Here is a 25,648-nt window from a genome sequence, read left to right on the forward strand (position 1 = left end):
GTGGGAACAGCCGGGGGTTGAGGGTACTGTGCTAAAAGAGGTGGAGTTATGCAGATCTAAAACGCGTGGATTGCAGCAGCAGCAAGCCGAAAAGTGCAGGCATGTGAGGGATCTAGAGGTTGACAGCATGTCTTCTTAACGGGAGTCCAGGTGGCCATCTCCACAAATGGACTTTTCAGAATCCTTGGGTGGCACCGTAGTCGGAAACCAATTCTGGTTATCGCTTCTCGGCCTTTTGGCTAAGATCAAGTGTAGTATCTGTTCTTATCAGTTTAATATCTGATACGTCCCCTATCTGGGGACCATATATTAAATGGATTTTTAGAACAGGGAGATGGAAAAAGAGCTTGCTCTGTCCACTCCACGCATTGACCTGGTATTGCAGTATCTCCAGGACCGGTGCACCCCTTCTTTAATGCAGTTTCTAAAATCAGAAAGAATTGAATTCAATGCTTTTTGTTCATTTGGCTTGTTTGTCGGATTTTGGGATGGACTCTTTGGCTTTGCTTTTCTTCTCCTCATTGGATTTTTCATGTTAAAAGTTGCAGAAGCCAGATGACAAGCTCATTTTGGTTCAACTTCAGCAACTGTGCATTGCATTGCCATGTAATGTAATGCAATGCTATCTATCTAGCTCTCCCTCTATACTTCCTTTTGGATAAACAGACATATTAGGCAAGCATTTTGGAGCTTTCACCTAAATAACTACAGGTGGTGAGATAAGCTGCACAATATAATTGACCTTTCAGTATATTGTTGCACACACACCATCTATTTAGCAAATGCCCTTGTTATCAACAGCAGCCTTTTAAACTCACCTGAGCTAACAGGTATGTGAGCTGGTTACTCTGCTGCGCTTAAAATTTCTTTTTTGGTTTGCTACAATGCCTTTTCTGAAACGTTGTCTCCCTCTGCTGGAACACTGACTTCTTTCATTTAATGCCTGCAGACTATAAAAGAGAAACCAACCCAAAAAGTTTGGTTGATTAGTCTGTGGCATTCTTTTAAACTGTTGCTTATGGCGGTCTCTGTGAGCTTCTCAGTGACATTCAGCCATCCAGGTATCCCGCCTGCAGTAGACGGAATGTGGCAATGGAACGCTGGCTGCGCGTGTCATAATAGGCTCTGAGCCTTTATATACCTGCGCACAGCAGCAGCCACCTTCAGTCTGCTGCTGGACAGCCAGCAGCAGCAGCAGCAGGAGAGGTAATTAATCAGCAACCCTCCTGCTAAGGGTAGACAGCTGCTCGTTCCACCCCCCCCCCCCGCCTTAATTGGTTCTCCTCCCTTCCAACGGTGTTGAGGCGGGTGGGAACAGCCGGGGGTTGAGGGTACTGTGCTAAAAGAGGTGGAGTTATGCAGATCTAAAACGCGTGGATTGCAGCAGCAGCAAGCCGAAAAGTGCAGGCATGTGAGGGATCTAGAGGTTGACAGCATGTCTTCTTAACGGGAGTCCAGGTGGCCATCTCCACAAATGGACTTTTCAGAATCCTTGGGTGGCACCGTAGTCGGAAACCAATTCTGGTTATCGCTTCTCGGCCTTTTGGCTAAGATCAAGTGTAGTATCTGTTCTTATCAGTTTAATATCTGATACGTCCCCTATCTGGGGACCATATATTAAATGGATTTTTAGAACAGGGAGATGGAAAAAGAGCTTGCTCTGTCCACTCCACGCATTGACCTGGTATTGCAGTATCTCCAGGACCGGTGCACCCCTTCTTTAATGCAGTTTCTAAAATCAGAAAGAATTGAATTCAATGCTTTTTGTTCATTTGGCTTGTTTGTCGGATTTTGGGATGGACTCTTTGGCTTTGCTTTTCTTCTCCTCATTGGATTTTTCATGTTAAAAGTTGCAGAAGCCAGATGACAAGCTCATTTTGGTTCAACTTCAGCAACTGTGCATTGCATTGCCATGTAATGTAATGCAATGCTATCTATCTAGCTCTCCCTCTATACTTCCTTTTGGATAAACAGACATATTAGGCAAGCATTTTGGAGCTTTCACCTAAATAACTACAGGTGGTGAGATAAGCTGCACAATATAATTGACCTTTCAGTATATTGTTGCACACACACCATCTATTTAGCAAATGCCCTTGTTATCAACAGCAGCCTTTTAAACTCACCTGAGCTAACAGGTATGTGAGCTGGTTACTCTGCTGCGCTTAAAATTTCTTTTTTGGTTTGCTACAATGCCTTTTCTGAAACGTTGTCTCCCTCTGCTGGAACACTGACTTCTTTCATTTAATGCCTGCAGACTATAAAAGAGAAACCAACCCAAAAAGTTTGGTTGATTAGTCTGTGGCATTCTTTTAAACTGTTGCTTATGGCGGTCTCTGTGAGCTTCTCAGTGACATTCAGCCATCCAGGTATCCCGCCTGCAGTAGACGGAATGTGGCAATGGAACGCTGGCTGCGTGTGTCATAATAGGCTCTGAGCCTTTATATACCTGCGCACAGCAGCAGCCACCTTCAGTCTGCTGCTGGACAGCCAGCAGCAGCAGCAGCAGGAGAGGTAATTAATCAGCAACCCTCCTGCTAAGGGTAGACAGCTGCTCGTTCCACCCCCCCCCCCCCCCCCCGCCTTAATTGGTTCTCCTCCCTTCCAACGGTGTTGAGGCGGGTGGGAACAGCCGGGGGTTGAGGGTACTGTGCTAAAAGAGGTGGAGTTATGCAGATCTAAAACGCGTGGATTGCAGCAGCAGCAAGCCGAAAAGTGCAGGCATGTGAGGGATCTAGAGGTTGACAGCATGTCTTCTTAACGGGAGTCCAGGTGGCCATCTCCACAAATGGACTTTTCAGAATCCTTGGGTGGCACCGTAGTCGGAAACCAATTCTGGTTATCGCTTCTCGGCCTTTTGGCTAAGATCAAGTGTAGTATCTGTTCTTATCAGTTTAATATCTGATACGTCCCCTATCTGGGGACCATATATTAAATGGATTTTTAGAACAGGGAGATGGAAAAAGAGCTTGCTCTGTCCACTCCACGCATTGACCTGGTATTGCAGTATCTCCAGGACCGGTGCACCCCTTCTTTAATGCAGTTTCTAAAATCAGAAAGAATTGAATTCAATGCTTTTTGTTCATTTGGCTTGTTTGTCGGATTTTGGGATGGACTCTTTGGCTTTGCTTTTCTTCTCCTCATTGGATTTTTCATGTTAAAAGTTGCAGAAGCCAGATGACAAGCTCATTTTGGTTCAACTTCAGCAACTGTGCATTGCATTGCCATGTAATGTAATGCAATGCTATCTATCTAGCTCTCCCTCTATACTTCCTTTTGGATAAACAGACATATTAGGCAAGCATTTTGGAGCTTTCACCTAAATAACTACAGGTGGTGAGATAAGCTGCACAATATAATTGACCTTTCAGTATATTGTTGCACACACACCATCTATTTAGCAAATGCCCTTGTTATCAACAGCAGCCTTTTAAACTCACCTGAGCTAACAGGTATGTGAGCTGGTTACTCTGCTGCGCTTAAAATTTCTTTTTTGGTTTGCTACAATGCCTTTTCTGAAACGTTGTCTCCCTCTGCTGGAACACTGACTTCTTTCATTTAATGCCTGCAGACTATAAAAGAGAAACCAACCCAAAAAGTTTGGTTGATTAGTCTGTGGCATTCTTTTAAACTGTTGCTTATGGCGGTCTCTGTGAGCTTCTCAGTGACATTCAGCCATCCAGGTATCCCGCCTGCAGTAGACGGAATGTGGCAATGGAACGCTGGCTGCACGTGTCATAATAGGCTCTGAGCCTTTATATACCTGCGCACAGCAGCAGCCACCTTCAGTCTGCTGCTGGACAGCCAGCAGCAGCAGCAGCAGGAGAGGTAATTAATCAGCAACCCTCCTGCTAAGGGTAGACAGCTGCTCGTTCCACCCCCCCCCCCCCCCCGCCTTAATTGGTTCTCCTCCCTTCCAACGGTGTTGAGGCGGGTGGGAACAGCCGGGGGTTGAGGGTACTGTGCTAAAAGAGGTGGAGTTATGCAGATCTAAAACGCGTGGATTGCAGCAGCAGCAAGCCGAAAAGTGCAGGCATGTGAGGGATCTAGAGGTTGACAGCATGTCTTCTTAACGGGAGTCCAGGTGGCCATCTCCACAAATGGACTTTTCAGAATCCTTGGGTGGCACCGTAGTCGGAAACCAATTCTGGTTATCGCTTCTCGGCCTTTTGGCTAAGATCAAGTGTAGTATCTGTTCTTATCAGTTTAATATCTGATACGTCCCCTATCTGGGGACCATATATTAAATGGATTTTTAGAACAGGGAGATGGAAAAAGAGCTTGCTCTGTCCACTCCACGCATTGACCTGGTATTGCAGTATCTCCAGGACCGGTGCACCCCTTCTTTAATGCAGTTTCTAAAATCAGAAAGAATTGAATTCAATGCTTTTTGTTCATTTGGCTTGTTTGTCGGATTTTGGGATGGACTCTTTGGCTTTGCTTTTCTTCTCCTCATTGGATTTTTCATGTTAAAAGTTGCAGAAGCCAGATGACAAGCTCATTTTGGTTCAACTTCAGCAACTGTGCATTGCATTGCCATGTAATGTAATGCAATGCTATCTATCTAGCTCTCCCTCTATACTTCCTTTTGGATAAACAGACATATTAGGCAAGCATTTTGGAGCTTTCACCTAAATAACTACAGGTGGTGAGATAAGCTGCACAATATAATTGACCTTTCAGTATATTGTTGCACACACACCATCTATTTAGCAAATGCCCTTGTTATCAACAGCAGCCTTTTAAACTCACCTGAGCTAACAGGTATGTGAGCTGGTTACTCTGCTGCGCTTAAAATTTCTTTTTTGGTTTGCTACAATGCCTTTTCTGAAACGTTGTCTCCCTCTGCTGGAACACTGACTTCTTTCATTTAATGCCTGCAGACTATAAAAGAGAAACCAACCCAAAAAGTTTGGTTGATTAGTCTGTGGCATTCTTTTAAACTGTTGCTTATGGCGGTCTCTGTGAGCTTCTCAGTGACATTCAGCCATCCAGGTATCCCGCCTGCAGTAGACGGAATGTGGCAATGGAACGCTGGCTGCGCGTGTCATAATAGGCTCTGAGCCTTTATATACCTGCGCACAGCAGCAGCCACCTTCAGTCTGCTGCTGGACAGCCAGCAGCAGCAGCAGCAGGAGAGGTAATTAATCAGCAACCCTCCTGCTAAGGGTAGACAGCTGCTCGTTCCACCCCCCCCCCCCCCGCCTTAATTGGTTCTCCTCCCTTCCAACGGTGTTGAGGCGGGTGGGAACAGCCGGGGGTTGAGGGTACTGTGCTAAAAGAGGTGGAGTTATGCAGATCTAAAACGCGTGGATTGCAGCAGCAGCAAGCCGAAAAGTGCAGGCATGTGAGGGATCTAGAGGTTGACAGCATGTCTTCTTAACGGGAGTCCAGGTGGCCATCTCCACAAATGGACTTTTCAGAATCCTTGGGTGGCACCGTAGTCGGAAACCAATTCTGGTTATCGCTTCTCGGCCTTTTGGCTAAGATCAAGTGTAGTATCTGTTCTTATCAGTTTAATATCTGATACGTCCCCTATCTGGGGACCATATATTAAATGGATTTTTAGAACAGGGAGATGGAAAAAGAGCTTGCTCTGTCCACTCCACGCATTGACCTGGTATTGCAGTATCTCCAGGACCGGTGCACCCCTTCTTTAATGCAGTTTCTAAAATCAGAAAGAATTGAATTCAATGCTTTTTGTTCATTTGGCTTGTTTGTCGGATTTTGGGATGGACTCTTTGGCTTTGCTTTTCTTCTCCTCATTGGATTTTTCATGTTAAAAGTTGCAGAAGCCAGATGACAAGCTCATTTTGGTTCAACTTCAGCAACTGTGCATTGCATTGCCATGTAATGTAATGCAATGCTATCTATCTAGCTCTCCCTCTATACTTCCTTTTGGATAAACAGACATATTAGGCAAGCATTTTGGAGCTTTCACCTAAATAACTACAGGTGGTGAGATAAGCTGCACAATATAATTGACCTTTCAGTATATTGTTGCACACACACCATCTATTTAGCAAATGCCCTTGTTATCAACAGCAGCCTTTTAAACTCACCTGAGCTAACAGGTATGTGAGCTGGTTACTCTGCTGCGCTTAAAATTTCTTTTTTGGTTTGCTACAATGCCTTTTCTGAAACGTTGTCTCCCTCTGCTGGAACACTGACTTCTTTCATTTAATGCCTGCAGACTATAAAAGAGAAACCAACCCAAAAAGTTTGGTTGATTAGTCTGTGGCATTCTTTTAAACTGTTGCTTATGGCGGTCTCTGTGAGCTTCTCAGTGACATTCAGCCATCCAGGTATCCCGCCTGCAGTAGACGGAATGTGGCAATGGAACGCTGGCTGCGCGTGTCATAATAAGCTCTGAGCCTTTATATACCTGCGCACAGCAGCAGCCACCTTCAGTCTACTGCTGGACAGATAGCAGCAGCAGCAGGAGAGGTAATTAATCAGCAACCCTCCTGCTAAGGGTAGACAGCTGCTCGTTCCACCCCCCCCCCCCGGCCTTAATTGGTTCTCCTCCCTTCCAACGGTGTTGAGGCCGGTGGGAACAGCCGGGGGTTGAGGGTACTGTGCTAAAAGAGGTGGAGTTATGCAGATCTAAAACGCGTGGATTGCAGCAGCAGCAAGCCGAAAAGTGCAGGCATGTGAGGGATCTAGAGGTTGACAGCATGTCTTCTTAACGGGAGTCCAGGTGGCCATCTCCACAAATGGACTTTTCAGAATCCTTGGGTGGCACCGTAGTCGGAAACCAATTCTGGTTATCGCTTCTTGGCCTTTTGGCTAAGATCAAGTGTAGTATCTGTTCTTATCAGTTTAATATCTGATACGTCCCCTATCTGGGGACCATATATTAAATGGATTTTTAGAACAGGGAGATGGAAAAAGAGCTTGCTCTGTCCACTCCACGCATTGACCTGGTATTGCAGTATCTCCAGGACCGGTGCACCCCTTCTTTAATGCAGTTTCTAAAATCAGAAAGAATTGAATTCAATGCTTTTTGTTCATTTGGCTTGTTTGTCGGATTTTGGGATGGACTCTTTGGCTTTGCTTTTCTTCTCCTCATTGGATTTTTCATGTTAAAAGTTGCAGAAGCCAGATGACAAGCTCATTTTGGTTCAACTTCAGCAACTGTGCATTGCATTGCCATGTAATGTAATGCAATGCTATCTATCTAGCTCTCCCTCTATACTTCCTTTTGGATAAACAGACATATTAGGCAAGCATTTTGGAGCTTTCACCTAAATAACTACAGGTGGTGAGATAAGCTGCACAATATAATTGACCTTTCAGTATATTGTTGCACACACACCATCTATTTAGCAAATGTCCTTGTTATCAACAGCAGCCTTTTAAACTCACCTGAGCTAACAGGTATGTGAGCTGGTTACTCTGCTGCGCTTAAAATTTCTTTTTTGGTTTGCTACAATGCCTTTTCTGAAACGTTGTCTCCCTCTGCTGGAACACTGACTTCTTTCATTTAATGCCTGCAGACTATAAAAGAGAAACCAACCCAAAAAGTTTGGTTGATTAGTCTGTGGCATTCTTTTAAACTGTTGCTTATGGCGGTCTCTGTGAGCTTCTCAGTGACATTCAGCCATCCAGGTATCCCGCCTGCAGTAGACGGAATGTGGCAATGGAACGCTGGCTGCGCGTGTCATAATAGGCTCTGAGCCTTTATATACCTGCGCACAGCAGCAGCCACCTTCAGTCTACTGCTGGACAGCCAGCAGCAGCAGCAGCAGGAGAGGTAATTAATCAGCAACCCTCCTGCTAAGGGTAGACAGCTGCTCGTTCCACCCCCCCCCCCCCCCGGCCTTAATTGGTTCTCCTCCCTTCCAACGGTGTTGAGGCGGGTGGGAACAGCCGGGGGTTGAGGGTACTGTGCTAAAAGAGGTGGAGTTATGCAGATCTAAAACGCGTGGATTGCAGCAGCAGCAAGCCGAAAAGTGCAGGCATGTGAGGGATCTAGAGGTTGACAGCATGTCTTCTTAACGGGAGTCCAGGTGGCCATCTCCACAAATGGACTTTTCAGAATCCTTGGGTGGCACCGTAGTCGGAAACCAATTCTGGTTATCGCTTCTCGGCCTTTTGGCTAAGATCAAGTGTAGTATCTGTTCTTATCAGTTTAATATCTGATACGTCCCCTATCTGGGGACCATATATTAAATGGATTTTTAGAACAGGGAGATGGAAAAAGAGCTTGCTCTGTCCACTCCACGCATTGACCTGGTATTGCAGTATCTCCAGGACCGGTGCACCCCTTCTTTAATGCAGTTTCTAAAATCAGAAAGAATTGAATTCAATGCTTTTTGTTCATTTGGCTTGTTTGTCGGATTTTGGGATGGACTCTTTGGCTTTGCTTTTCTTCTCCTCATTGGATTTTTCATGTTAAAAGTTGCAGAAGCCAGATGACAAGCTCATTTTGGTTCAACTTCAGCAACTGTGCATTGCATTGCCATGTAATGTAATGCAATGCTATCTATCTAGCTCTCCCTCTATACTTCCTTTTGGATAAACAGACATATTAGGCAAGCATTTTGGAGCTTTCACCTAAATAACTACAGGTGGTGAGATAAGCTGCACAATATAATTGACCTTTCAGTATATTGTTGCACACACACCATCTATTTAGCAAATGCCCTTGTTATCAACAGCAGCCTTTTAAACTCACCTGAGCTAACAGGTATGTGAGCTGGTTACTCTGCTGCGCTTAAAATTTCTTTTTTGGTTTGCTACAATGCCTTTTCTGAAACGTTGTCTCCCTCTGCTGGAACACTGACTTCTTTCATTTAATGCCTGCAGACTATAAAAGAGAAACCAACCCAAAAAGTTTGGTTGATTAGTCTGTGGCATTCTTTTAAACTGTTGCTTATGGCGGTCTCTGTGAGCTTCTCAGTGACATTCAGCCATCCAGGTATCCCGCCTGCAGTAGACGGAATGTGGCAATGGAACGCTGGCTGCGCGTGTCATAATAGGCTCTGAGCCTTTATATACCTGCGCACAGCAGCAGCCACCTTCAGTCTGCTGCTGGACAGCCAGCAGCAGCAGCAGCAGGAGAGGTAATTAATCAGCAACCCTCCTGCTAAGGGTAGACAGCTGCTCGTTCCACCCCCCCCCCCGCCTTAATTGGTTCTCCTCCCTTCCAACGGTGTTGAGGCGGGTGGGAACAGCCGGGGGTTGAGGGTACTGTGCTAAAAGAGGTGGAGTTATGCAGATCTAAAACGCGTGGATTGCAGCAGCAGCAAGCCGAAAAGTGCAGGCATGTGAGGGATCTAGAGGTTGACAGCATGTCTTCTTAACGGGAGTCCAGGTGGCCATCTCCACAAATGGACTTTTCAGAATCCTTGGGTGGCACCGTAGTCGGAAACCAATTCTGGTTATCGCTTCTCGGCCTTTTGGCTAAGATCAAGTGTAGTATCTGTTCTTATCAGTTTAATATCTGATACGTCCCCTATCTGGGGACCATATATTAAATGGATTTTTAGAACAGGGAGATGGAAAAAGAGCTTGCTCTGTCCACTCCACGCATTGACCTGGTATTGCAGTATCTCCAGGACCGGTGCACCCCTTCTTTAATGCAGTTTCTAAAATCAGAAAGAATTGAATTCAATGCTTTTTGTTCATTTGGCTTGTTTGTCGGATTTTGGGATGGACTCTTTGGCTTTGCTTTTCTTCTCCTCATTGGATTTTTCATGTTAAAAGTTGCAGAAGCCAGATGACAAGCTCATTTTGGTTCAACTTCAGCAACTGTGCATTGCATTGCCATGTAATGTAATGCAATGCTATCTATCTAGCTCTCCCTCTATACTTCCTTTTGGATAAACAGACATATTAGGCAAGCATTTTGGAGCTTTCACCTAAATAACTACAGGTGGTGAGATAAGCTGCACAATATAATTGACCTTTCAGTATATTGTTGCACACACACCATCTATTTAGCAAATGCCCTTGTTATCAACAGCAGCCTTTTAAACTCACCTGAGCTAACAGGTATGTGAGCTGGTTACTCTGCTGCGCTTAAAATTTCTTTTTTGGTTTGCTACAATGCCTTTTCTGAAACGTTGTCTCCCTCTGCTGGAACACTGACTTCTTTCATTTAATGCCTGCAGACTATAAAAGAGAAACCAACCCAAAAAGTTTGGTTGATTAGTCTGTGGCATTCTTTTAAACTGTTGCTTATGGCGGTCTCTGTGAGCTTCTCAGTGACATTCAGCCATCCAGGTATCCCGCCTGCAGTAGACGGAATGTGGCAATGGAACGCTGGCTGCGCGTGTCATAATAGGCTCTGAGCCTTTATATACCTGCGCACAGCAGCAGCCACCTTCAGTCTGCTGCTGGACAGCCAGCAGCAGCAGCAGGAGAGGTAATTAATCAGCAACCCTCCTGCTAAGGGTAGACAGCTGCTCGTTCCGCCCCCCCCCCCCGCCTTAATTGGTTCTCCTCCCTTCCAACGGTGTTGAGGCGGGTGGGAACAGCCGGGGGTTGAGGGTACTGTGCTAAAAGAGGTGGAGTTATGCAGATCTAAAACGCGTGGATTGCAGCAGCAGCAAGCCGAAAAGTGCAGGCATGTGAGGGATCTAGAGGTTGACAGCATGTCTTCTTAACGGGAGTCCAGGTGGCCATCTCCACAAACGGACTTTTCAGAATCCTTGGGTGGCACCGTAGTCGGAAACCAATTCTGGTTATCGCTTCTCGGCCTTTTGGCTAAGATCAAGTGTAGTATCTGTTCTTATCAGTTTAATATCTGATACGTCCCCTATCTGGGGACCATATATTAAATGGATTTTTAGAACAGGGAGATGGAAAAAGAGCTTGCTCTGTCCACTCCACGCATTGACCTGGTATTGCAGTATCTCCAGGACCGGTGCAACCCTTCTTTAATGCAGTTTCTAAAATCAGAAATAATTGAATTCAATGCTTTTTGTTCATTTGGCTTGTTTGTCGGATTTTGGGATGGACTCTTTGGCTTTGCTTTTCTTCTCCTCATTGGATTTTTCATGTTAAAAGTTGCAGAAGCCAGATGACAAGCTCATTTTGGTTCAACTTCAGCAACTGTGCATTGCATTGCCATGTAATGTAATGCAATGCTATCTATCTAGCTCTCCCTCTATACTTCCTTTTGGATAAACAGACATATTAGGCAAGCATTTTGGAGCTTTCACCTAAATAACTACAGGTGGTGAGATAAGCTGCACAATATAATTGACCTTTCAGTATATTGTTGCACACACACCATCTATTTAGCAAATGCCCTTGTTATCAACAGCAGCCTTTTAAACTCACCTGAGCTAACAGGTATGTGAGCTGGTTACTCTGCTGCGCTTAAAATTTCTTTTTTGGTTTGCTACAATGCCTTTTCTGAAACGTTGTCTCCCTCTGCTGGAACACTGACTTCTTTCATTTAATGCCTGCAGACTATAAAAGAGAAACCAACCCAAAAAGTTTGGTTGATTAGTCTGTGGCATTCTTTTAAACTGTTGCTTATGGCGGTCTCTGTGAGCTTCTCAGTGACATTCAGCCATCCAGGTATCCCGCCTGCAGTAGACGGAATGTGGCAATGGAACGCTGGCTGCGCGTGTCATAATAGGCTCTGAGCCTTTATATACCTGCGCACAGCAGCAGCCACCTTCAGTCTGCTGCTGGACAGCCAGCAGCAGCAGCAGGAGAGGTAATTAATCAGCAACCCTCCTGCTAAGGGTAGACAGCTGCTCGTTCCACCCCCCCCCCCCCCCGCCTTAATTGGTTCTCCTCCCTTCCAACGGTGTTGAGGCGGGTGGGAACAGCCGGGGGTTGAGGGTACTGTGCTAAAAGAGGTGGAGTTATGCAGATCTAAAACGCGTGGATTGCAGCAGCAGCAAGCCGAAAAGTGCAGGCATGTGAGGGATCTAGAGGATGACAGCATGTCTTCTTAACGGGAGTCCAGGTGGCCATCTCCACAAATGGACTTTTCAGAATCCTTGGGTGGCACCGTAGTCGGAAACCAATTCTGGTTATCGCTTCTCGGCCTTTTGGCTAAGATCAAGTGTAGTATCTGTTCTTATCAGTTTAATATCTGATACGTCCCCTATCTGGGGACCATATATTAAATGGATTTTTAGAACAGGGAGATGGAAAAAGAGCTTGCTCTGTCCACTCCACGCATTGACCTGGTCTTGCAGTATCTCCAGGACCGGTGCACCCCTTCTTTAATGCAGTTTCTAAAATCAGAAAGAATTGAATTCAATGCTTTTTGTTCATTTGGCTTGTTTGTCGGATTTTGGGATGGACTCTTTGGCTTTGCTTTTCTTCTCCTCATTGGATTTTTCATGTTAAAAGTTGCAGAAGCCAGATGACAAGCTCATTTTGGTTCAACTTCAGCAACTGTGCATTGCATTGCCATGTAATGTAATGCAATGCTATCTATCTAGCTCTCCCTCTATACTTCCTTTTGGATAAACAGACATATTAGGCAAGCATTTTGGAGCTTTCACCTAAATAACTACAGGTGGTGAGATAAGCTGCACAATATAATTGACCTTTCAGTATATTGTTGCACACACACCATCTATTTAGCAAATGCCCTTGTTATCAACAGCAGCCTTTTAAACTCACCTGAGCTAACAGGTATGTGAGCTGGTTACTCTGCTGCGCTTAAAATTTCTTTTTTGGTTTGCTACAATGCCTTTTCTGAAACGTTGTCTCCCTCTGCTGGAACACTGACTTCTTTCATTTAATGCCTGCAGACTATAAAAGAGAAACCAACCCAAAAAGTTTGGTTGATTAGTCTGTGGCATTCTTTTAAACTGTTGCTTATGGCGGTCTCTGTGAGCTTCTCAGTGACATTCAGCCATCCAGGTATCCCGCCTGCAGTAGACGGAATGTGGCAATGGAACGCTGGCTGCGCGTGTCATAATAGGCTCTGAGCCTTTATATACCTGCGCACAGCAGCAGCCACCTTCAGTCTGCTGCTGGACAGCCAGCAGCAGCAGCAGGAGAGGTAATTAATCAGCAACCCTCCTGCTAAGGGTAGACAGCTGCTCGTTCCACCCCCCCCCCCCCCCCCCGCCTTAATTGGTTCTCCTCCCTTCCAACGGTGTTGAGGCGGGTGGGAACAGCCGGGGGTTGAGGGTACTGTGCTAAAAGAGGTGGAGTTATGCAGATCTAAAACGCGTGGATTGCAGCAGCAGCAAGCCGAAAAGTGCAGGCATGTGAGGGATCTAGAGGTTGACAGCATGTCTTCTTAACGGGAGTCCAGGTGGCCATCTCCACAAATGGACTTTTCAGAATCCTTGGGTGGCACCGTAGTCGGAAACCAATTCTGGTTATCGCTTCTCGGCCTTTTGGCTAAGATCAAGTGTAGTATCTGTTCTTATCAGTTTAATATCTGATACGTCCCCTATCTGGGGACCATATATTAAATGGATTTTTAGAACAGGGAGATGGAAAAAGAGCTTGCTCTGTCCACTCCACGCATTGACCTGGTATTGCAGTATCTCCAGGACCGGTGCACCCCTTCTTTAATGCAGTTTCTAAAATCAGAAAGAATTGAATTCAATGCTTTTTGTTCATTTGGCTTGTTTGTCGGATTTTGGGATGGACTCTTTGGCTTTGCTTTTCTTCTCCTCATTGGATTTTTCATGTTAAAAGTTGCAGAAGCCAGATGACAAGCTCATTTTGGTTCAACTTCAGCAACTGTGCATTGCATTGCCATGTAATGTAATGCAATGCTATCTATCTAGCTCTCCCTCTATACTTCCTTTTGGATAAACAGACATATTAGGCAAGCATTTTGGAGCTTTCACCTAAATAACTACAGGTGGTGAGATAAGCTGCACAATATAATTGACCTTTCAGTATATTGTTGCACACACACCATCTATTTAGCAAATGCCCTTGTTATCAACAGCAGCCTTTTAAACTCACCTGAGCTAACAGGTATGTGAGCTGGTTACTCTGCTGCGCTTAAAATTTCTTTTTTGGTTTGCTACAATGCCTTTTCTGAAACGTTGTCTCCCTCTGCTGGAACACTGACTTCTTTCATTTAATGCCTGCAGACTATAAAAGAGAAACCAACCCAAAAAGTTTGGTTGATTAGTCTGTGGCATTCTTTTAAACTGTTGCTTATGGCGGTCTCTGTGAGCTTCTCAGTGACATTCAGCCATCCAGGTATCCCGCCTGCAGTAGACGGAATGTGGCAATGGAACGCTGGCTGCGCGTGTCATAATAGGCTCTGAGCCTTTATATACCTGCGCACAGCAGCAGCCACCTTCAGTCTGCTGCTGGACAGCCAGCAGCAGCAGCAGCAGGAGAGGTAATTAATCAGCAACCCTCCTGCTAAGGGTAGACAGCTGCTCGTTCCACCCCCCCCCCCGCCTTAATTGGTTCTCCTCCCTTCCAACGGTGTTGAGGCAGGTGGGAACAGCCGGGGGTTGAGGGTACTGTGCTAAAAGAGGTGGAGTTATGCAGATCTAAAACGCGTGGATTGCAGCAGCAGCAAGCCGAAAAGTGCAGGCATGTGAGGGATCTAGAGGTTGACAGCATGTCTTCTTAACGGAAGTCCAGGTGGCCATCTCCACAAATGGACTTTTCAGAATCCTTGGGTGGCACCGTAGTCGGAAACCAATTCTGGTTATCGCTTCTCGGCCTTTTGGCTAAGATCAAGTGTAGTATCTTTCGAAAAGGCGGTTTTGGATGTTGGCCGCCCTAGTAGATTGATACATTATGCACACTGGGGTTTAGGCGCTTGTTAGTACGCCAGGTGGCTAATATAGTCATCTGGTGGAAAGCATGGCCCCCCAGGATCGACGCCATTGGGCCGGGGAAGATCGAAAGCCCGAAGTGTGAAGTGCCCCAGGAGTGGTGACCCTGGGGTGCCTTAACTCACTGGGATTGGGAACCCCACTTGAGTTTATGGCACATTTGCACAAGCACTTCAAATTTTCTTTCTTCGCACACACCCTTATTCCGGGCCTTCTGGCCTTAGGATGGGGAATTTTTCAATTCCCGGTCGAAGGTCCGGGCAGTATTATACTGTGAAACCTTCACTATTTATTTAATTTCTTTGTCACTGTGTGTCCACTTATTCACGTGTGTCACGTCCTACTAGGATTTTGTCGGGATGCGGTTCCCTTACGGGTTCCTCTCTTGGCAGGTCTAGGGGGGGAGTGTGTGGCCATCAGGTTCCGCTCCCCCCTGAACCCCCCTGGCTCTCCTCTTTCGGGAGGAGAGCGTTGTTGGCTCCCCTCTTCCGGGAGGGGAGCACAGTCTTTGGCTCCCAGTGCCTTGCTCGGGTGAGAACTCGGGCAGGTGCTGGGGGTAAGATTGGGTCGCCTCTGGCTTCGGCTGGAGGTGGCTTTTTGTCCCTGTTCCTCGCTGTGGCCTTTTGGCTCGGAGGGACGGGGAATGGTTTGGGGGACCCTTCTCCTTTTGGAGAGGGTTTCAAGAAGACCAGCATCCTAGTGCACTTTTTTTGTGGCACTTGTCACTTTTTTAAGCGCACTCGGGTTTTGTACACGAATTCGGGCTTTCGATAAAAAAAAAAAATCTGTTCTTATCAGTTTAATATCTGATACGTCCCCTATCTGGGGACCATATATTAAATGGATTTTTAGAACAGGGAGATGGAAAAAGAGCTTGCTCTGTCCACTCCACGCATTGACCTGGTATTGCAGTATCTCCAGGACCGGTGCACCCCTTCTTTAATGCAGTTTCTAAAATCAGAAAGAATTGAATTCAATGCTTTTTGTTCATTTGGCTTGTTTGTCGGATTTTGGGATGGACTCTTTGGCTTTGCTTTTCTTCTCCTCATTGGATTTTTCATGTTAAAAGTTGCAGAAGCCAGATGACAAGCTCATTTTGGTTCAACTTCAGCAACTGTGCATTGCATTGCCATGTAATGTAATGCAATGCTATCTATCTAGCTCTCCCTCTATACTTCCTTTTGGATAAACAGACATATTAGGCAAGCATTTTGGAGCTTTCACCTAAATAACTACAGGTGGTGAGATAAGCTGCACAATATAATTGACCTTTCAGTATATTGTTGCACACACACCATCTATTTAGCAAATGCCCTTGTTATCAACAGCAGCCTTTTAAACTCACCTGAGCTAACAGGTATGTGAGCTGGTTACTCTGCTGCGCTTAAAATTTCTTTTTTGGTTTGCTACAATGCCTTTTCTGAAACGTTGTCTCCCTCTGCTGGAACACTGACTTCTTTCATTTAATGCCTGCAGACTATAAAAGAGAAACCAACCCAAAAAGTTTGGTTGATTAGTCTGTGGCATTCTTTTAAACTGTTGCTTATGGCGGTCTCTGTGAGCTTCTCAGTGACATTCAGCCATCCAGGTATCCCGCCTGCAGTAGACGGAATGTGGCAATGGAACGCTGGCTGCGCGTGTCATAATAGGCTCTGAGCCTTTATATACCTGCGCACAGCAGCAGCCACCTTCAGTCTGCTGCTGAACAGCCAGCAGCAGCAGCAGCAGGAGAGGTAATTAATCAGCAACCCTCCTGCTAAGGGTAGACAGCTGCTCGTTCCACCCCCCCCCCCCCCCCCCGCCTTAATTGGTTCTCCTCCCTTCCAACGGTGTTGAGGCGGGTGGGAACAGACGGGGGTTGAGGGTACTGTGCTAAAAGAGGTGGAGTTATGCAGATCTAAAACGCGTGGATTGCAGCAGCAGCAAGCCGAAAAGTGCAGGCATGTGAGGGATCTAGAGGTTGACAGCATGTCTTCTTAACGGGAGTCCAGGTGGCCATCTCCACAAATGGACTTTTCAGAATCCTTGGGTGGCACCGTAGTCGGAAACCAATTCTGGTTATCGCTTCTCGGCCTTTTGGCTAAGATCAAGTGTAGTATCTTTTGAAAAGGCAGTTTTGTCCTTGGGCTGCCCTAGTAAATTGATGCATATTACACACTGGTTTGGTGCACTTGTTAGTACGCCAGGTGGCTCATAGAGTTATCTGATGGAAAACATGGCCCTCCAGGATCGAAGTCACTAGGCTGGGTAAGTGTGAGGGCTTTGGAGCAATGTGCCCCAGGAGTAGGCGCCCTATTGGGAGTCCAAGCTTACTGGGACTGGGAACCCCAGAAAGACTTGGCTTCGTAGCACGCCGCACCTTTGCCAATCATACTTTCTGAGCAACCCCCCCTATTCCTGGCCTCCGGGCTAGGAAGGGGAATTTTTATAAACCCGGTCGGAGGTCCGGTCAGCTTTGGGCTGAGAAACCAACACAGGCTCCAGCTCCACTAGGGTGGCAGCCTAGATGGAAGCTGGGAGCACGAAAACGGCTCTTCTCCGGCTTCGGCTAGGGAGAGCATCGGAGATCCCTGACCCTCGGTGTGGCCTTCTGGCTCGGAGGGATGGGGATGGTTTATTGGGGACCCTCTCCTCCGGGAAGGGTCCACATGAATCCTCGCCTCGTGCACTGTTTTGGTGTGACTTCGGTCACATTTTTCAGTGCCTTGGATGCAGCTTCAATCAAAAAATCTGTTCTTATCAGTTTAATATCTGATACGTCCCCTATCTGGGGACCATATATTAAATGGATTTTTAGAACAGGGAGATGGAAAAAGAGCTTGCTCTGTCCACTCCACGCATTGACCTGGTATTGCAGTATCTCCAGGACCGGTGCACCCCTTCTTTAATGCAGTTTCTAAAATCAGAAAGAATTGAATTCAATGCTTTTTGTTCATTTGGCTTGTTTGTCGGATTTTGGGATGGACTCTTTGGCTTTGCTTTTCTTCTCCTCATTGGATTTTTCATGTTAAAAGTTGCAGAAGCCAGATGACAAGCTCATTTTGGTTCAACTTCAGCAACTGTGCATTGCATTGCCATGTAATGTAATGCAATGCTATCTATCTAGCTCTCCCTCTATACTTCCTTTTGGATAAACAGACATATTAGGCAAGCATTTTGGAGCTTTCACCTAAATAACTACAGGTGGTGAGATAAGCTGCACAATATAATTGACCTTTCAGTATATTGTTGCACACACACCATCTATTTAGCAAATGCCCTTGTTATCAACAGCAGCCTTTTAAACTCACCTGAGCTAACAGGTATGTGAGCTGGTTACTCTGCTGCGCTTAAAATTTCTTTTTTGGTTTGCTACAATGCCTTTTCTGAAACGTTGTCTCCCTCTGCTGGAACACTGACTTCTTTCATTTAATGCCTGCAGACTATAAAAGAGAAACCAACCCAAAAAGTTTGGTTGATTAGTCTGTGGCATTCTTTTAAACTGTTGCTTATGGCGGTCTCTGTGAGCTTCTCAGTGACATTCAGCCATCCAGGTATCCCGCCTGCAGTAGACGGAATGTGGCAATGGAACGCTGGCTGCGCGTGTCATAATAGGCTCTGAGCCTTTATATACCTGCGCACAGCAGCAGCCACCTTCAGTCTGCTGCTGGACAGCCAGCAGCAGCAGCAGCAGGAGAGGTAATTAATCAGCAACCCTCCTGCTAAGGGTAGACAGCTGCTCGTTCCACCCCCCCCCCCCCCGCCTTAATTGGTTCTCCTCCCTTCCAACGGTGTTGAGGCGGGTGGGAACAGCCGGGGGTTGAGGGTACTGTGCTAAAAGAGGTGGAGTTATGCAGATCTAAAACGCGTGGATTGCAGCAGCAGCAAGCCGAAAAGTGCAGGCATGTGAGGGATCTAGAGGTTGACAGCATGTCTTCTTAACGGGAGTCCAGGTGGCCATCTCCACAAATGGACTTTTCAGAATCCTTGTGTGGCACCGTAGTCGGAAACCAATTCTGGTTATCGCTTCTCAGCCTTTTGGCTAAGATCAAGTGCAGTATGCCTGGTCTGGTCATTTAAAGGCTAGTACAGCTATGCTTTACTAAAAGGAGTGGTGGAGAGAGAAGGCGAACCTGGAAAGGATGGGAGTAGTTGTCCACTTCGCAGGGACCGGGGATGCCTGGGTCCGTAATGGTTTCAGGATCGAGGTCGCGCAGGAGAAGAGAATACATTTTTCATTGGGATACCTGGTCAATATGGTGCTTTATGACATACTGAAGGTAAAGAAGGAGGAGATCGTATGCCTGCAGGAATTCAGGAGAGAGGGACGGTATGTGCTTGTTTTTTCTTCTGTTGGTGCATGCCAGAACCTGTACAGAGCCCTCAGGGAAAATGCTGACAATGACTTGCTTTCAGGACTTCCTTTCACAGTCCTTTATTCCAGAGGGGACATACCCTTAGTGGTTTTCATGCATAATCCCTTTGTCCCCCTGGAAGAAATAGCGGATTTCCTTAAAAGACATTGTTCCTATGTACAGTATGCCCACAGAGTAGTTAGCATGGAGTCTGGACTGTGGACTGGGAAGCACAAGTTCTTTGTCCGTTTTGGGATAGACCCTCAGGGCCCTGGGGGTTTCCACTATCCCCCTTTAAATTTCAGCATTGGCAGGAATAATGGATATTTATTTTTCCCTGAAGCCCCCTTTTACTGCCGCAAATGTAACTCCTATGGCCACATGCAGGAGAACTGCCCTGAAGCAATGCTCTGCAGAAAATGTAATCTACCTGGGCACCGTGCAAAGGACTGCCCCAACCCTGTTGTATGTAATGGCTGTGGGGAGTCTGGACATGTGTACAGGGATTGCAGGGCACGCACTGGTGGAGCCAGGCTGTATGCCCAGGTTGCCTCTGCCAGCCCTGTAATGCCTGGTAGCAATGCTCTGCAGCAGAGCCGACCTCATGGAGCTGACTCCATTGTCAGCGAAGAGTTACTTGCCTCCTCAGCTGCAGGTAATCAGCTGCCCTCAGGCAATCAGCTGCTGAATCTCACACCTGTGAGTGCTGCCGTCCCTGTGACTCAGAGCGCTCCAGCAGCAGCCTCTGTATCTGCAGTGAGAGCGGGAGGCGGAGCTACGGAGCCAGTGACGTTGGAGGGGGCGGAGCTAGACATGGAGCTCAGCGAGCAGCTCCCAGTACTTGTGTCTGCCTGTGGTGAAGGAGATGTGGAGGAGGCACTGAGCAGAACGCCCCATGTCTCCTGGGACAAGCTGCAGGCAGATGATGAGGAGGAGCAGAGTGTCAGTGCCAGTGGCACTAAGTGTGAAATAAAGGAGCAGGGGGATTTCACAGCAGCAGCAAGGTCCTCTGAAGAGACCAGGGGGAATGCTGTGAAGAAACCCCGCCTCGCTTATCATTATGCAGATGAGGGCAGTGAAAGTCCCATGAGTGAGCGGGCTTATCCAGACTTGGTTTTCTCCCCTGATTGCGATTTTTTAGAGGGGGTTCCTGCCCTCACCTGTTACCAGTCCGGCTGCCAGCCCCCAGAAGGACAAGGCTGATACAGAAATGGGGGACATGTAGAAATCTCCATAAGAAAGTTCTGATATGGCTTCCAAAGCTTCACTTAATGTCCTATCCTTAAATGTGAGGCAGATGAAATCTAAAGGACGCAGGTGTACTGTGCTCAGGTATATCAGATCATTGGGAGCAGACATTTACTGCCTGCAGGAGTGCGGATTATCAGAAGTGCCGGACGATCAGGACTGGCCTCATGGACAGCACATCTGGTCTGGGTCTAATGTAAATAAGAACGATGGTGTGGGGATCCTGCTGGGGAATGCAGAGTGCAGCATGGACAGCTACACAGTGGTGGAGGTGGGGAGGTGCATTATTGCCATAGTGAAATATAGGGGGTGGCGGGTAAGAATAGTTAACATCTATAGTCCTACCGGAAAAGAGGAGCGTCTTGCTCTCTTGGAAAAGGTTCAGTTATTTTTGCCAGGAAAGATTCCTACCATTTTTGTTGGTGACTTTAATTGTGTTACGGATGAAACCGGTGATGTAACCGGGAAAAAATTATCCCATTTAATTTCAGATTTTTCTTTTTCAGATGCCGCTACTTTAAGGTCGGACAATCCACCACCTACATATAGGGCGGACAGAGGGGGGATCGAATCACGTATTGACAGGATGCTTTTCTCCAAAAATCTGGAGTGCATTAGTTTTAAGCAGTGTGCGGTCCCCTTCTCGGACCACGAGTGTTTGAGGGGTATGTTCAGACAGAAAGGGAGCTTTGTGCATGGGAGGGGTGTATGGAAGCTGAATGTGAGGTTGCTAGAGGATGAAAGAGTGATGAGTGAGTTTAAAAAGAAGTATGAAAGGTGGGGATACTATAAAAACAGGTTTGCATGTGTGTTAGAATGGTGGGATTGGGTGAAGCAAGAAATCCAAAAATTTTTCAGAAAATGGGGCTACAAGAAAGCCGCCATATATAGAAATAAATTCAAAGAATTAAATATGAGGATTGAATGGTTGAAAAAATGCAGTATGTCTGGGATTGATGTGAGTGATTTGTTAGTGGAAGCAAAGAATGAGTTAAAACGTGTGATTGAGAAAAAGGGGAAAGAAATAATGTACAGAACCAAAATAGAACACCTGGAAAAAAACGAAAAATGTACCAGATACTTTTTCAAAAAAATGAATGGAAAAAAAACGGATATGGATGAATTACTGGATGAGAATGATGTGAGTATAACTGGAGAGGGTGTGATTGAGGAGGTGAATGGTTTCTATAGTAGACTGTATGGGGATAAATGGATTGATTCTGGTTTGATGGGTGAAGTGTTAGGTAGCTTGGAAGATAAATTGGATAATGATGAATGTGAGAACTTGTGTGAGGATGTGATTCTGGATGAAGTGAGAAAGGTGGTGTTCAGTGCTCAGAAAAACAAAACACCGGGTAAAGATGGTATACCAGTAGAGTTGTATGTGAAAGCGTGGGAGTGCATGGGTGCGGATCTGACGGAAGTATGTAAGTATATGTGGGAGAATGGAGAACTGTGTGAATCTATGAAAGAAGGTGTGGTTGTGTTAATCTATAAAAAAGGTGAAAAGAAAAAACTGGGGAATTGGAGGCCAATAACGCTTCTAAATTCCGACTACAAGGTGTATAGCAAGATTTTAGCAAACCGTATGCGTGAAGTGATTGGGAAGGTTGTCAAGGATGATCAAGTGTGTGCTGTGCCTGGGAGATGTATAAGTGATAATCTGTTGTTGTTGAGAGATGTGCTGGGTGACTGTAGAGATAGAAAGCAGAAGTGTATGTTGTTGGCTTTAGATTTTGAGAAGGCGTTTGATAGAGTGTCGCATGTGTTTATGTTTGAAGTGTTAGAAAAAATGGGTTTCCCTAAGAAGTTCCTAGATGGTGTGAGATGTTTGTATGATGATGTGACGAGTGAAGTTTTAGTGAATGGTTGGTTGTGTGATAAATTCCTGATTAAATCAGGTGTCAGACAGGGGTGCCCTCTCTCCCCTGTTTTGTTTGTTAGTGTGATTGAACCTTTGTTATGTATGATTAGGAGAGAGAAAGCGATAAGAGGAATGCTAATACCTGGGAGTAAAGGAATGAATGTCAAGGTGCTGGGATATATGGATGATGTGGTGATTGTGAGTGAGAGTATTGCGTCTATGAGTAGAGTGAAGTTATTATTGGATTTTTTCTGTGGTGCGTCTGCTTTTAGGGTAAACTGGGATAAATGTTGTTTTAAGTGTTTTGGTGATAGTAGGATTAAGATGGATGGTGTGACATGTATGGAAGGGCCGATTAAAGTCTTGGGTATATTGCTGAATGATGATCTGAAGGGTACTGAAAGTTGGGATGAGTGTGGGTTACGGATAGAGAAGAAACTGAATTTTTGGCGAATGCGTGAGTTGACATTGAATGGAAAGGTACTTATAATTAAGGCAGTAATACTTCCAATATTACTTTATGCTGCTGGGGTCTTTCCGTCCCCATACAAAAAAATAAAAAGAGTACAAAAATTAATTTTTACTTTTTTTTGGGGGAGTAAAATGGAAAAATTAAAGAGAGAATATTTATACAAAACATATCAGAATGGTGGTCTGAATTTTCCTGATATTGAAATATTCCTGAGCCTTAATTATATTAAAACGGTGGTAGTGCTAATGGGTAAAAAGAACAAAGGTGCATATATGTTGCGATATATGGCTGGATGGATGTTGTATGGGTTATGCTGGGTGAAAAAAGATGGAAGTGTGCCTGTGGCTTTTAAATGTCCTGTGTGGTATGAGGTGATTGAAAGGTTTGTTAGAAAGAATGATTTGCTGGCTGTGTCTATGTGTGAGTTTGAGAAACCAAAAGCGGTGATGGGAAAAATGAGAGCAAATGAGATTGAATGTAATATTAATGATTTAAGATTTAATGAAGTGGCGGATGCATGGGAAAAATTGGGTACGCATGGTATGTCGAATAAACAGAAGGATGTGGTGTGGATGGCTTTGCATGATATACTGCCTGTGAGAGATGTGCAAAAGAGAAGAGATTTGATCAGAACGAATGTATGTCCAAGAGAAGGGTGTGGAGCGAGTGAGACTGTGAGACATGTGATGTGGGATTGTGATTATGCATATAGTGTGTGGAAAGGTGTGGGTGGTCTATGTAAGGAATTAGCAGGTGTGAGTTATATTAACTGGAGAGTGGCTATGTTTGGTATTGGTGCATGTGGAAAGGTGAATGAAAGGATTTTGTGGTTAATAATGGTGTGTGTCATGGAAAGCCTTTGGGATGTGAGAAACCTGGCTTTGTTCAAAAGAAAAACTGTACCTATTAATGACTGTATTCGGTTAATTCTATCTAGGTTGTACCTTATATATAAATGGGACAAGAGTAGAGGTGGTGGATTGGACGCTGAGGGCATTTGGAAGGTCATGAAATGGCGTCATCTGGTAAAGTACCAGTAATTTTATGTACCTTCATGAGAGTAATATAGCACAAATATACTAACTCTGATTTTGGAAACATAAATTTATAAAAAGAATAAAGATTAACCATGATGATGAGTTATAGTTGAGCAACTATTTTGAAGGTTTTGGCGGACTTTCATACTGTTGTTTACAACAACCTGAATGGTTTTAAAAAAAAAAAAAAAAAATCTGTTCTTATCAGTTTAATATCTGATACGTCCCCTATCTGGGGACCATATATTAAATGGATTTTTAGAACAGGGAGATGGAAAAAGAGCTTGCTCTGTCCACTCCACGCATTGACCTGGTATTGCAGTATCTCCAGGACCGGTGCACCCCTTCTTTAATGCAGTTTCTAAAATCAGAAAGAATTGAATTCAATGCTTTTTGTTCATTTGGCTTGTTTGTCGGATTTTGGGATGGACTCTTTGGCTTTGCTTTTCTTCTCCTCATTGGATTTTTCATGTTAAAAGTTGCAGAAGCCAGATGACAAGCTCATTTTGGTTCAACTTCAGCAACTGTGCATTGCATTGCCATGTAATGTAATGCAATGCTATCTATCTAGCTCTCCCTCTATACTTCCTTTTGGATAAACAGACATATTAGGCAAGCATTTTGGAGCTTTCACCTAAATAACTACAGGTGGTGAGATAAGCTGCACAATATAATTGACCTTTCAGTATATTGTTGCACACACACCATCTATTTAGCAAATGCCCTTGTTATCAACAGCAGCCTTTTAAACTCACCTGAGCTAACAGGTATGTGAGCTGGTTACTCTGCTGTGCTTAAAATTTCTTTTTTGGTTTGCTACAATGCCTTTTCTGAAACGTTGTCTCCCTCTGCTGGAACACTGACTTCTTTCATTTAATGCCTGCAGACTATAAAAGAGAAACCAACCCAAAAAGTTTGGTTGATTAGTCTGTGGCATTCTTTTAAACTGTTGCTTATGGCGGTCTCTGTGAGCTTCTCAGTGACATTCAGCCATCCAGGTATCCCGCCTGCAGTAGACGGAATGTGGCAATGGAACGCTGGCTGCGCGTGTCATAATAGGCTCTGAGCCTTTATATACCTGCGCACAGCAGCAGCCACCTTCAGTCTGCTGCCGGACAGCCAGCAGCAGCAGCAGCAGCAGGAGAGGTAATTAATCAGCAACCCTCCTGCTAAGGGTAGACAGCTGCTCGTTCCACCCCCCCCCCCCGCCTTAATTGGTTCTCCTCCCTTCCAACGGTGTTGAGGCGGGTGGGAACAGCCGGGGGTTGAGGGTACTGTGCTAAAAGAGGTGGAGTTATGCAGATCTAAAACGCGTGGATTGCAGCAGCAGCAAGCCGAAAAGTGCAGGCATGTGAGGGATCTAGAGGTTGACAGCATGTCTTCTTAACGGGAGTCCAGGTGGCCATCTCCACAAATGGACTTTTCAGAATCCTTGGGTGGCACCGTAGTCGGAAACCAATTCTGGTTATCGCTTCTCGGCCTTTTGGCTAAGATCAAGTGTAGTATCTGTTCTTATCAGTTTAATATCTGATACGTCCCCTATCTGGGGACCATATATTAAATGGATTTTTAGAACAGGGAGATGGAAAAAGAGCTTGCTCTGTCCACTCCACGCATTGACCTGGTATTGCAGTATCTCCAGGACCGGTGCACCCCTTCTTTAATGCAGTTTCTAAAATCAGAAAGAATTGAATTCAATGCTTTTTGTTCATTTGGCTTGTTTGTCGGATTTTGGGATGGACTCTTTGGCTTTGCTTTTCTTCTCCTCATTGGATTTTTCATGTTAAAAGTTGCAGAAGCCAGATGACAAGCTCATTTTGGTTCAACTTCAGCAACTGTGCATTGCATTGCCATGTAATGTAATGCAATGCTATCTATCTAGCTCTCCCTCTATACTTCCTTTTGGATAAACAGACATATTAGGCAAGCATTTTGGAGCTTTCACC

The 25,648-nt window shown here is 45.4% G+C and overlaps 14 non-coding genes and 3 pseudogenes across 14 annotated transcripts; all 17 read left to right on the top strand.

Annotated features, from left to right (window-relative positions):
- The first annotated feature begins 219 nt into the window (after nucleotides 1–219).
- LOC141180891 (U2 spliceosomal RNA) lies at nucleotides 220–410 on the top strand. The gene has a single exon (XR_012256519.1). It is a non-coding gene; the product is annotated as a U2 spliceosomal RNA (small nuclear RNA).
- Nucleotides 411–1,527: 1,117 nt separating this feature from the next.
- Nucleotides 1,528–1,718, top strand: LOC141180892 (U2 spliceosomal RNA). Its single transcript, XR_012256520.1, has one exon. It is a non-coding gene; the product is annotated as a U2 spliceosomal RNA (small nuclear RNA).
- A 1,123-nt stretch (nucleotides 1,719–2,841) lies between these two features.
- Nucleotides 2,842–3,032, top strand: LOC141180893 (U2 spliceosomal RNA). The gene has a single exon (XR_012256521.1). It is a non-coding gene; the product is annotated as a U2 spliceosomal RNA (small nuclear RNA).
- Nucleotides 3,033–4,153: 1,121 nt separating this feature from the next.
- Nucleotides 4,154–4,344, top strand: LOC141180894 (U2 spliceosomal RNA). The gene has a single exon (XR_012256522.1). It is a non-coding gene; the product is annotated as a U2 spliceosomal RNA (small nuclear RNA).
- A 1,119-nt stretch (nucleotides 4,345–5,463) lies between these two features.
- LOC141180895 (U2 spliceosomal RNA) lies at nucleotides 5,464–5,654 on the top strand. The gene has a single exon (XR_012256523.1). It is a non-coding gene; the product is annotated as a U2 spliceosomal RNA (small nuclear RNA).
- A 1,115-nt stretch (nucleotides 5,655–6,769) lies between these two features.
- On the top strand, nucleotides 6,770–6,960 carry LOC141181447 (U2 spliceosomal RNA). The gene has a single exon (XR_012257023.1). It is a non-coding gene; the product is annotated as a U2 spliceosomal RNA (small nuclear RNA).
- A 1,121-nt stretch (nucleotides 6,961–8,081) lies between these two features.
- Nucleotides 8,082–8,272, top strand: LOC141180897 (U2 spliceosomal RNA). The gene has a single exon (XR_012256525.1). It is a non-coding gene; the product is annotated as a U2 spliceosomal RNA (small nuclear RNA).
- A 1,116-nt stretch (nucleotides 8,273–9,388) lies between these two features.
- LOC141180898 (U2 spliceosomal RNA) lies at nucleotides 9,389–9,579 on the top strand. The gene has a single exon (XR_012256526.1). It is a non-coding gene; the product is annotated as a U2 spliceosomal RNA (small nuclear RNA).
- A 1,114-nt stretch (nucleotides 9,580–10,693) lies between these two features.
- Nucleotides 10,694–10,884, top strand: LOC141181454 (U2 spliceosomal RNA). The gene has a single exon (XR_012257029.1). It is a non-coding gene; the product is annotated as a U2 spliceosomal RNA (small nuclear RNA).
- Nucleotides 10,885–12,001: 1,117 nt separating this feature from the next.
- Nucleotides 12,002–12,192, top strand: LOC141181501 (U2 spliceosomal RNA). Its single transcript, XR_012257071.1, has one exon. It is a non-coding gene; the product is annotated as a U2 spliceosomal RNA (small nuclear RNA).
- A 1,120-nt stretch (nucleotides 12,193–13,312) lies between these two features.
- Nucleotides 13,313–13,503, top strand: LOC141180899 (U2 spliceosomal RNA). Its single transcript, XR_012256527.1, has one exon. It is a non-coding gene; the product is annotated as a U2 spliceosomal RNA (small nuclear RNA).
- Nucleotides 13,504–14,619: 1,116 nt separating this feature from the next.
- On the top strand, nucleotides 14,620–14,711 carry LOC141182144 (U2 spliceosomal RNA; annotated as a pseudogene).
- A 789-nt stretch (nucleotides 14,712–15,500) lies between these two features.
- On the top strand, nucleotides 15,501–15,684 carry LOC141181947 (U2 spliceosomal RNA). Its single transcript, XR_012257465.1, has one exon. It is a non-coding gene; the product is annotated as a U2 spliceosomal RNA (small nuclear RNA).
- Nucleotides 15,685–16,807: 1,123 nt separating this feature from the next.
- On the top strand, nucleotides 16,808–16,923 carry LOC141182093 (U2 spliceosomal RNA; annotated as a pseudogene).
- A 524-nt stretch (nucleotides 16,924–17,447) lies between these two features.
- On the top strand, nucleotides 17,448–17,629 carry LOC141181885 (U2 spliceosomal RNA). Its single transcript, XR_012257417.1, has one exon. It is a non-coding gene; the product is annotated as a U2 spliceosomal RNA (small nuclear RNA).
- A 6,241-nt stretch (nucleotides 17,630–23,870) lies between these two features.
- Nucleotides 23,871–24,049, top strand: LOC141181975 (U2 spliceosomal RNA; annotated as a pseudogene).
- A 1,120-nt stretch (nucleotides 24,050–25,169) lies between these two features.
- LOC141180900 (U2 spliceosomal RNA) lies at nucleotides 25,170–25,360 on the top strand. The gene has a single exon (XR_012256528.1). It is a non-coding gene; the product is annotated as a U2 spliceosomal RNA (small nuclear RNA).
- The last annotated feature ends 288 nt before the right edge of the window (nucleotides 25,361–25,648 follow it).

Source organism: Phyllobates terribilis, unplaced genomic scaffold, assembly GCF_046119375.1.
Source record: "Phyllobates terribilis strain yellow unplaced genomic scaffold, ASM4611937v1 Scaffold_34__1_contigs__length_13252353, whole genome shotgun sequence".
Lineage (NCBI taxonomy): Eukaryota > Metazoa > Chordata > Amphibia > Anura > Dendrobatidae > Phyllobates > Phyllobates terribilis.